Below are 11,537 nucleotides of genomic sequence, written 5' to 3' on the forward strand. Positions count from 1 at the left end.
GTTAAATACAATCATCTAGGCACGGTAAGAACTAACCATGTTCTTTCAGAAGCAACACACATTGAAGCTTTGAAACATAACGAGCGGGTTGATCGAAAGAGAAGTATAATGAAGAGACTTATTTCGACAATCTGCTTTTCAGCACTGAAGAGTTGGCTCTTCGAAGTCATGACGAATCTAAGGTGGCAGTAAATAAAGGAAATTTTTAGAGCTTTTTGATTTCTTGGCGAAAGAAAAACCGTACATGGAAGATCATTCATCACCCCATGGAGTATTTCAGCTACTTCCTCTGACATACACAATGATTTAAAACTCGTGTTACGGATGTTGTTAAAGTACAAATTTAAAGCGAAGTTAAAAAATAGTCCTGTAGAACAAATTTCACCTGAAGTTAAAAACAGTCCTTTTATATCAGTGCAAGCCAACAAAACAACGGATGTCTCAACTAGAAGTAAAATGAGTGTTATTTTTCGTTTTGCAAATAACGAATCAGGAGAAATACAAGAGAGATTCGGAGGGCTCTATGGCATAAAACGGAGTCCACAAGCCATAGCCACTGTTTTGTCAGAAGTGCTAAGCAGTTGGAATATTGATAAAAGCGAATCGGTATCACTAACATACGACGTCTGCAGTGCAATGGCACAGAAAAATTATGGTGTCCATTCTTTCGCGGAACAAGTGTGTCTTTATGTTCTCTCCATCCACTGCTATGCACATCAGATGAACCTAGTCTCCTCTGTGGTTGTAAAAAAATTAGGCAATTAAAATTTTTTGTGGTAAATCTATCAGCATTTCACGCATTTTTAAGCAGTTCTTGCAAAAGAAGTGAACTTCTGAGAGAAAGGGGATTTAAGCTACCAGGTCCTCATGAAACATGGTATTTTCATTCACGCGCTGTACAAACCATTATTCTTCACTATACAGACATGAGAGCAGTATTCAAGGATGTGATAGACAATGAAGGGTGGGAAGCTAATTCTTTATATCAAGGAATTGGGCTAAATAGTATACTGGATGACAAGGCTTTTCTTTTTGTACTGCACCTGGACAATTAGATTTTCCAGCATACAAGTATCTTGTTTGACATCTTGCAAAGTAGAACCGTAGACATAAGACGCTAGAAGTTTGAAACTGAAAACTGCATTAAGGCTGGAGAATTATTAAAATATGAGGAAATTATTCTGAAATGCAGAGTGGAAGGTACTTACTTTGTGTTCTGTCTTATGGCAGGTCTTGTCATGGGGGGAAGCCTCGTCAGAGAGGGCCATCGCATGAGCCTCTAGGGAAGTGATTCCAGTGTGGTTTCCCGTTGTGTTCCACTGATGATAATGAGGACAACACAACACCCAGTCCCTGAGCGGAGAAAATCTCCGACCCAACCGGGAATCGAACCCAGGCCCCTTGGCGTAACAGACCACCGCGCTGACCACTCAGCTATCGGGGCGGACAGTGGAAGGTAAGAACCCTATAAATCCTGCAGGAGTATCTGAAATTAATTGTAACGAAACAGAAGTAAGTATTTAGAAATTGAGAAGGCTAGTATTCGAAATAATTGACGTTGTAGTAGTAAACATCGAAACTAGATTCTAAAACCAAATGGCTCTGAGCACTATGCGACTTAACTTCTGAGGTCATCAATCCCCTAGAACTTAGAACTAATTAAACCTAACTAAACTAAGGACATCACACACATCCATGCCCGAGGCTGGATTCGAACCTGCGACCGTAGCGGTAGCTCGGCTCCAGACTGTAGCGCCTAGAACCGCACGGCCACTCCGGCCGGCACTAGATTCCAGATTTCCATGAAACGGATTTTACAGAACTTGTAAATGAGAAAAAGTTCTCAGGTTATAGTAGAACAAACAATTTCCCTATTCGTGAAGTTGAAAAACTACTTAAAATATATCATTTATTGACAATGAAAAAGTGAAAAGAGAACTTATGTTTATTTATATCAGTAAGGATAAACGTCTAGAGCTTCAGGACGTCCTTAAATGGATTAAACAACGTGTTGTCTGAATGTGTGAAATTACTATCGTTGGTTCTTGCAATTCCAGCAATCACTATGTCTTGCAAAAGAAACACGAGTACGTTAAAACGCGTTAAAGCCTACCTTCGCAACAGAATGACAAATGAAAGACTGTCAATCTTGATGATTTTGACTATAGAGAAGGGAACTGTAAAATCTTCAACCAACCGGCGGGATTTCATGTCTTGTGTCATCGATGCTTACGCCCAGAAAAAGGACAGGAGGATAAAAGAACTTTAGGAAATTATGTAACGGTGTATTACTATGTGTTATATTTTTATGAATATAAAGCTGTTTAATATTTTTATGCATTTATTTATAAAAATTTCTGTAGTAGTTTCAATCTTAGTAGAAATATATAACTAAGCTAGTTTTACACTGTTTCTGATCTACAGGATTTGTTTAAGATTTTTTCTTTTTTCGAAATTGTCGGCCCACTCTACAAAAAATGCCACACTACACCACTGGACTCGTACATGTAAGAATAAATTCACCACCAGGTGAGTGGAACTTTGCAGTGCACTGCGACGCCACACGCAGTGGACCCGCAAGTCGCTGGATGTTCCCTGCAGAAATATGGACCTACGCTGCTTCTATAGCCGTCCGTAATTGCATAAGTGTTTCCCGTGTAGGACATTGTGCACGAAGTGACGTCTCAATGATTATGTACCATAAATTTCGATGGGGCTCACGTCGGGAGATCTGGGTGGCCATATTGTTCGATCGAATTGTCGAGAATGTTCTTGAACTTTGGCCCGGTGACGTGGCGCATTGTCATCCATCAAAATTCCGTCGTTGTTTGAAAATATGACGACCATGAATGGCTGCAAATGGTCACCAAGTAACCGAACAATGATCGCTTCAGTTGGACCAGAGGACCCAGTCCATTCCACGTAAACACAGCCCGCGCCATTATGCAGCCTGCATCAGATTGCAGTGCCCTGTTGGCATCTTGGGTCCACAATTTCGTGTCATCTGCGTCACACTCGAACCCTGTAATCACTTCTAATCAACTGAAATCGGGACTCATCTGAACAGGCCATGGTTTTCCAATCGTCTGGGATCCAACCGATATGGTTACGAGTTCAGGAGAGGCGCTGCAGGCGATGTCGTACAATAGCACCCGCGTCGGTTGCCTGCTACCATGGCCCTTTAACGTCAAGTACACTGTTCTAAATAACACACTCATCGTTCATCCCACATTGATTTCTGCGGTTATTTCACGCAGTATTGCTTATGCGCTGACAGCGCTATGCAAACGCCGCTGCTCTTGGTCGTTAAGTGAAATCCCATGCGCCTAGCTTCAACTAATATTCCGCATTCAAAGTCTATTAATTGGAGTCGTGCCGTCATAAGCAACTGAGAACAAATGACGGCTCCACCGACGCACTGCCCTTATATGCCTTGTGTACGCTGTACTACCAGCATCTGTATATGTGCGTATCGCTATCTCATGGCTTTTGTCACTTCAGTGTAGTGTAGCCTGAAGCGCTGCGGTTTTGCCTCTTTTCAAATGATAAATGATCGAATTCACCGACCGCCCAGTAAGGCGCTATACACGGGGAGTGTAGTTAAGGCAGAGAGTGGTTCTGCGGTGTTTTGGGAGGTGTTTTTTGTACAATTCTACTGGATTGCTCATTCAGGCTACCATAAACATTCTCGGTCACCTAGTGTTGCCCTTTATCGTACGTCGTCACACCCGCCTTTCAAAATGAGGACAACCTCTTTTGTAGTGCGACAAGCATATGTTTCGTCTTTGAAAAATGTCACCCTGCCTATCGCACCTCGACTGGCCCGCTACATCACCTGATGTTAATCACATAGCAAACATTACTACAGATGTGTGGGACTGCTTGGAACAGGAGGCTTAAACCAACAATCTGCATCTCTAACCTTTATGAAACTGCCACCCCTGACTGAAAACAGATATTATAAGGGGCAGTCAAATGAAAACGGAACACCAGCCACAATAGGTCCATGAAATACTTCTATTGAAGAGTAATCAACACACGCGTTAAAGCGTTCCATACCATTTGAAATCACGAAATGTTAATTTTTTTCATTGACCTTAAACTACGGAATTTCGCTTCCCAACGATAAATAATACATATATTTTATTATTGCCTTATTTCTGGTTTATTCATTTATTTACATTTATTTAAACAAAACAGTGTGGGGGTGTGACCATTTTCTAGGAATCTGAACAACTGAAAAAGGTAAGATTCGTCAGTTATTTACGAGATAGGATTTCAAAAGCTTTTAAAACAGTTGAAGAAGGAAGCCATTTGAACAAAACGTAACTATCACTAAACTGGGGTGCATAGGTCTTGTACGCACGCGAATGGGTACGAGGCAGTGGCGACTGAAAGCTGCATACAAGGGAAAGAATTGGAAGATGACAGAGGATTAGATGGCAAGAATCAACTCGCAGAATCTGTGGCAGGTAAAATCCAAAATTATTATGGCATGCCCTCAGGCAAAATGTCAGTAGCGTAGAAGATATAAGAAAATCTGTATGGGCAGTTTTGTTTCACGCCTCTTCGACAGATGATAAACCAATGTATGGTCTATGATTCATGGCGGAAATACAATAGAGCACAGCAAAATAGTGAGAAATTTATTCACAAACCAACTATATCTATTGCCATAGCGAAGAACTTGAAAGAAACTTTCAGAGATTTGTCAGATGTAAGACTATTGAAGAAATGTCTTCGTGGCCGCACCCAGAATCCTAACGGGTCCCTTAACAGTGTAATCTGGGCCAGAGTTCCAAGGGGAGTGCTTGTGTCAGTGCGCTGCATTATCTTGTCTTTAACGCAGCAGCAACGTTCGCCGAAGGAAATGCAAAGTGTGGTCCTGAAAAGGCTGCTAGAAACTCACAGTAAAAAAAGTTAAATATAGATAGAGTTAGAGCATCAGAAAGAGCTATTAGTGACCTTGAAACAAGGGCATGACAACGCAGACGAGCAGAAAAAAAGGGCACTGCAATGTGAGATGGAAGTGGATGCAGACAGCCATTCTTATGGAGCTGGATTGCAGTGACAACTTTAATGACTTTCCTGTAAGTTGTATTTCTTAAGAAAAAAGTGTACTTTTTCTCAGCTTCTACTTGCCGAATTTGTCCAAAATTACAGGATACTCTAATTGGAGTATTGCGCATATTTTAACCCAGATGTTTCCCTATTTTGTACTACATAGAAAAATACAGACACTTGCTTATTTTTATGTACACTTTTTACAAAAATAATTATCGTCTTAAAACTAATCAACATTTTTACAAATACTTTTGTTAAAGAGGTAAGAATTTGTAACCTACAAGTCACACGTTTTACAAAGTTTTATTCCAATAGATTCTGATAAAAGGTACCTTTCATATTAATAAATTTTGCATTAATTAAGATAGGGATTACCAACCTGCTTCACCCCCTTACAATGGTAGACAAGATAATCAGGCCAATGACGGATCGACGACCGCATCCACTCTTGCGCTTCCTCGTCCAATTGAAACCGAAGCTCACGACTGTCTTTGTGCAGATCACCAAAGATGTTAAAATCGCACGGTGAACGAGCTGTGAGGATGTTGCAGTGTTTACCAGCGAAATCGTGTCGTAGAAGCGTAGCCTTCATACATTGGCAGTCTGGCTGCGGGCGTTATGTTGCAACAGAATGACTCCGCCGGACGCCATTCCTGAGCATTCGCAGTTTCTGCAAAGTGTCTTTATAGCTCTGCGCATTGATTGCGATTCCACGCTTCAGCGAGTTGGCTGGAAAACACTGCTAGATCCTCCTTACAGCTCGGATCGTTCACTGTGTGATTATCACATCTTCTGTGACCTGAATAAAGACATGCACAGTTATCGGTTTCAGTCGATGAGGAAGTGCAAGAACTGTTGCGATTGTGGATCCGTCAGCGGTCGACTGCGTTCTAGGAAACAGAAACTTATCATCTCGTCTCCCAGTAGGTTAAATGTCTTAAGGCATGTGGCGATTACTTTTGAATGGAATCATTCCACGGCCTCGTTGTGTGGGTGCTCGATTTTCATTTGACTGCCCCTTACAGTAAGTAACAACCCTCCCCCTGCCCCCCCCCCCCCCAACCTTCTGCCCCATTTCCCATCACACACCCGCCGCCATCATCAACACGGGCGCCTAGCTAAACTGTAGAAGGAAAAACAATTTTCTTAAAACTCTTTTATTCTTGTAATGTCGAAAGATAAAACTGATGGTTTACGCAGGTATTTTACCAGAATGAAATTTCAACTTCTAAACACATTTCCATGATTGTATGGTCACACATAAATGGTTATAGGAAATGATCCGCTAGGGAAAATAGCAGTAATATAATTTTAGAGAATGATGGTAAGGAATGTAGGGATCCAAATAATGTCAGCAATATTTTTAACCCACATTATGTTGACGCAGTGGAAAAACTTATAAAGGATAACAATAGGTCCCAAAAATTAAAGTAATATGTATAACATGTAACGAGAATTATACGTATAATAATTTTTTTTCTTTATGAATTTAGATAAATTAATAATAGCAATGTGTTGAATTTCTTTTTCGATTCTTTTCGTGTCATGTTAAAGAAACTGTGAGTAACTTTTGAAACGAATATTATTTATGTTAGATTTCAAATAATGTGGTAATCAAAGTGAAGTGTATTTAATGTTAAAACTATTGTAAGATGTGAAAATTGTAATTTATACACTTGGTCCATACGTAGGTAATGCATTAGGATATGTGTAGTAGAAAACCTGTGGTGAATACCCTACCTGTAGGGGAGCGGGAAAAGGTGGAGGCAGGCGAGGTGGGAAAAACGCACACTGGCGCGGTTCGGCACAACGGGCTCAGTAAGACAGTCGGAGGCGAGCAACAGTCGGAAGTACACGTACTGTACCGAGGAGGCTACCCAGGAAAAGTGGATTCCATTGAGCCTCGGATGAACCGATTCCGACGACTACTTGGCAAGGCTATATTCTGAGGCACAAAATTGGAAAAATTACAACGCTACGAAGATGGAAAGTGCCGATATTGTGTGAGCCTTAGCCGTGCTTGCATGTGTGCCGTGCTGCCCGCTATCTCGCTGCCCGCCATCCGCCGCACCGACTTGCACAGGTCAAACATTTATTTCATCTTTAGAAATGTATCTGTGTGGACCGGTGTCGAAACTGTTTCGAATGGTTCAATAATAACGTGACTTTTACCAGAATTGCTTTAGCCATGACTTATCCTGATCACTGACCTAGATAGGATCCTTACCTCGTATTGTGCAATCCGAGTATCCTAAACAGAAAGTTTAATGTTAGTGTTAATGAAAATTATCAGCAGATTAATCTATGCCAAAAAGGGATCTGAAGTTCTGTGTGTTGTTGCAAATATTGGTAAAGGACAAAAGAGTTTTTGTTGGATTGAGTTAGCGATGTTATTTCATTAATTTGAGACAGAAATAATGACAGTTAAATTATTCAGAAGTAAGACAAAAGAGTAGTTATCCAGAGATTGATAAATTTTGAGTGTTAATTTGCCTTCAGTACTTAACAGTTTCAGTATAACGACCATAACAGTTTCAGGGCCCCCCCCCCTTCTCTTGTCCATTCTTTCAAACCTTGATGTGTACTGATCAGATTTGACCAGTAAAGCTAAATTCTATATTAATCCTAAATGTATTAGTGTTTTTCCATTATTCATAGTGATATTGTGTGTGTACTGTCAAGATTGTCGACGCTAGGGCAATCTATGCCTGATTTCAGTCCGCTCAAAATACAAAATGCAGTTAGTAGTAATCATTACTGTGTGGTGTAGTGTAAATGTAGTTCGTCCAAATTAGTACAAAATGAGAAAACTTTAGTTCAGTGGATTTTTCGGGTTCCAAACTTTGCCATATAACGCATCATTACTACGTGTTACTATGCTTGTACATGCACCCACTTGTACAAGGAAAAACTCACTAATTGCCTAATTAGGCTGGCGACCGAATTGTTAATTATAGGTAGCACCTACTGTGTGTACTTCTTGTCCATGCGAAAGAGCAATTATACTTTACATTTGCCTGATGCATCACTGTAGTTATTGACTGAATATAAGTCCGATCTTGCTTCTATTAGGTACACGCGGTCAACTAACGTACTAAAATCCTTGTTTATAAGGTGAAGCCCGTGAACTTATTACAGTACAGGCTTTATATAGCTAACCTACGTCCGAGCAGGGCGGTAGTGTTACAAGTGGCTTCCCGGTGACAGGACATCCAGCTGTTGTCGGTTACAAATTAAAGTAAATACCGAACAGTGGATGTTCAGTGGCACGAATAGCAATAAAGTTCAGTAAAAGAAACTGCAGTGTGAACCAAGTATAATAGTGTGGTGTAGTTGGCATTTAGTATGGACAGAAACGTAGGCAGGGTAGATGCGCCAAGTGAAATGGAGAATGCGGCTGGCAGTAGCCGGAGTTTACGCGGCGAGATAACAGATGGCGTTAGCGAAAGACAGTTGGCGTATATACAATACCACGAACATGTCAATGAACAGATTGAAAGGTTGAGATCGCCTCGGACACAACAAGGGACAAAACAGGAAGCAGAGGGTGACTTTGTAGATGATAGTGGGTATGTGAATGAATCCTCTGATATGTTTGAGTCTCCACAGATAAAGAAAGAACCGAAAGAAACTTTTGAAGTAGAATCGGAACACATCGATTCCGTAGAACAAAACAGTGTGAAAATTTTAAGCATAAACGATTTATTTGAACAATTAACCAAACAAATTTCAGGACAGAGTGAGCAGATCAAAACACACGTTGATCAGCAGCTCAAAACACAGGGACACCAGCTCAAAACGCAAAATGAGCAGCTTAAAACACACGTTGACGAGCAGCTCAAAACACAGGTGGATCAAATTAAAGCACAGGTCGAAGGACAGGGAATTAAAATTAGTAAGCAGATAGAACAGGTAGAACAAAAAGTGGGTAATTTAAGTTCTGTGGTAAATACTCTGAAATTTGAAATTGATACCATTAACAAAAATATGGATACTATGCAGGAGGAAATTGGTAACATTAATAGTAGATTTGATGTTGAAATTCTCAACATCCAAGAGAAAGTAGAACCTCTGGTTAAAACTAAGGTAGACGAAAAAGTTTTCGGTCTTAAAACTGAGATCGTAAACAAATGTCAACACAAGATATCGCAATTGAAAAAGGTAGTTTCAGACACTGAAAGGGATTTAAGTAAAAAAGTATCCGGATGTGTTCAAAATTGTGAACAAAATACTACGAAAATTCAAGGCAGAATTTTCGATCTGGAGAGCAAAATTAAAGATAGGCCTGGTGTTGTCTGTAATGGCACACCAATTACGAAGCTGCTAGAAGGCGAGGAACGCTTCGATCCAGCCAAGAAACATAACGGGTGGCATCCGTTAGATTTTATCAAAAATTGCGAGAGAGTACTTCCTGAGCACTTGTCTGATCAGGAAAAGATAAACGTAGTAATTAGCGCCTTAGCAGGTGACGCCAAGCGCTGGGGAATAAATTTAATTACCGAACGAATGACGTTCGAGGAATTTAGGCAGAGATTTACGGAAGAATATTGGTCTGAACAAAAGCAGGACCATTTATGGCGGGAGTTCATCATGACCAAACAGCATGATAACAGGGGCAGGAACTCTTTGAAAGATTTCTGCGAGTATTGGTACCGGAAATTAACGCATTTAAGAGGTCGAAGATCAGATTCAGAAATTATCTGGGAGTTATATAAAAAGCTTCCAGAAGATTCAAAGAGGTATGTAGGAAGCAATCATCGCAGCTTCCAAGCATTTCTCGAAAGAGTCGAAGACGAAGATCATTGGCGCGAAAGTCGTGCCAATTATCAAAATTTTGGTAACCATAATAACCGACGCAATGACGAACGAAATGACGGCGATGGATTTCGCGTCAATGTAATACAAAGAGGAAGAGGCAGAGGAAGAGGAAATAATCCAGGTCGCGGTAGAGGGTATACCGCGCAAAATAATAACGACGCGGGAAACTAATTTCCGCGAACGTTGCGGGCCAAACAGAAGCGGACAATATATACCGGCCCCGATTCAAGAAAAGATACCGGACCGACCGTAATGTAATGAGACAGGCTAGGGACGAGCATGGAACGCCGCGACGTGTTGTGGCGAAACAAGCGTCAGGTGCGAGCCAGAATGAATCATCGCTGCCGCACAGAGCGCTACATGTTAACAGGCGAGTGGAGCATCAGAGGGCAACGGCCCAGCCTAGCCGAACATCTGTTCGGAAAGAAGCCGCTAGCAATACGGCAGCAGTAGGTACGAACGTAGCAGTCAGAGCTAATGAAAATTTTACGAGTGATAATTCCGTGGCAAAGGAAACAATAATTGAAACTGTAAATACACAGAGAGGTGCGGTTAGCAGTGTTTGCAATGAGATAAAAGGCGAGGATGAACTAGCAGAAGTAACTGATTGGCGTGTGCAGATCGATGATCTGTACAAGGGCCTAAAGCAATGTGAGTGGGAGGATTTTAAAAGGGAGTATGAGGCGAAGGAATTAGTTGGTGGAAAGAGAGATAGTAGAGACGTCCATAAAGTGACGTGGCCCAAATTTGAAGAGGGGAGAATACATAGCGCCGCGCAAAGTACGCGTGCTGCCGATGGGAGGAAGGTTAATGATAGGAAGGATTTGGAGGATGAAATCCTCCGCATTGATGAAGAAATAACTTCTGCTAACAGTCCGCCAATAGTACAAGCTGCTACCGAAAGGCACCGTGGAGAAGGGGTAGATGATTACCTAAAAGTAATAAAAGTCCACGAGGATTACACCGAATATGAAGTCACAGTGGATGTGAATAAAGCTGAGGATGAGGCCGTTTTCCCAAAAGAGGAGATTGAATTAAAATCTAAGCCTGACGACAATACAGAGGAAGAACTTAGTGCCTGTCTCAGAAGAGCTTTTATGTTAGAACCTGAAAGCGATCCGGAATGGTCGGATTCCGACGATAGTTCGGATGATGAAAGATACACAAATACAGGCGAAAATGAATGTACTAGCGCTCCCAATTGTGCAAAAGTAGCGTACATAAGTGAATCTGAGGTTGAGGAAGAGAGTAGTGATGACTCTAGTGAAGATGAATTTTCAGGTGTAAAGAAAAATGAATATACTTTTACTGAAAGAGGGTATGAGAAAATCAGTGAAAATAAAGGGGATGCAGTTAATGGCGATATTGTACCTAACGGTGACGACGCATCAAAACAAAATCCAGACGTTGAAACAGAACAAAGAAAGAAAGAGCCACCGGACGACTCAGTGTTTATTTTGCAAAGAGTCCAAGTAAGCAAAGACTTTGAACTCCAGAAACCGAAAAAGCCGCCAGATATAATAGGTTCACAGGTCAGGAACGTATCTTGGGACGATGTCACAGTCGACCAAGGTGCGTTGCGGAAAAAAGAGGAAGGGGCACAATCATAGAGCCTGGGGCAGATTTATATCGAATTTTGAGAATGTCATGAACAC

The sequence above is a fragment of the Schistocerca piceifrons genome, chromosome 1, assembly GCF_021461385.2.
Source record: "Schistocerca piceifrons isolate TAMUIC-IGC-003096 chromosome 1, iqSchPice1.1, whole genome shotgun sequence".
NCBI lineage: Eukaryota > Metazoa > Arthropoda > Insecta > Orthoptera > Acrididae > Schistocerca > Schistocerca piceifrons.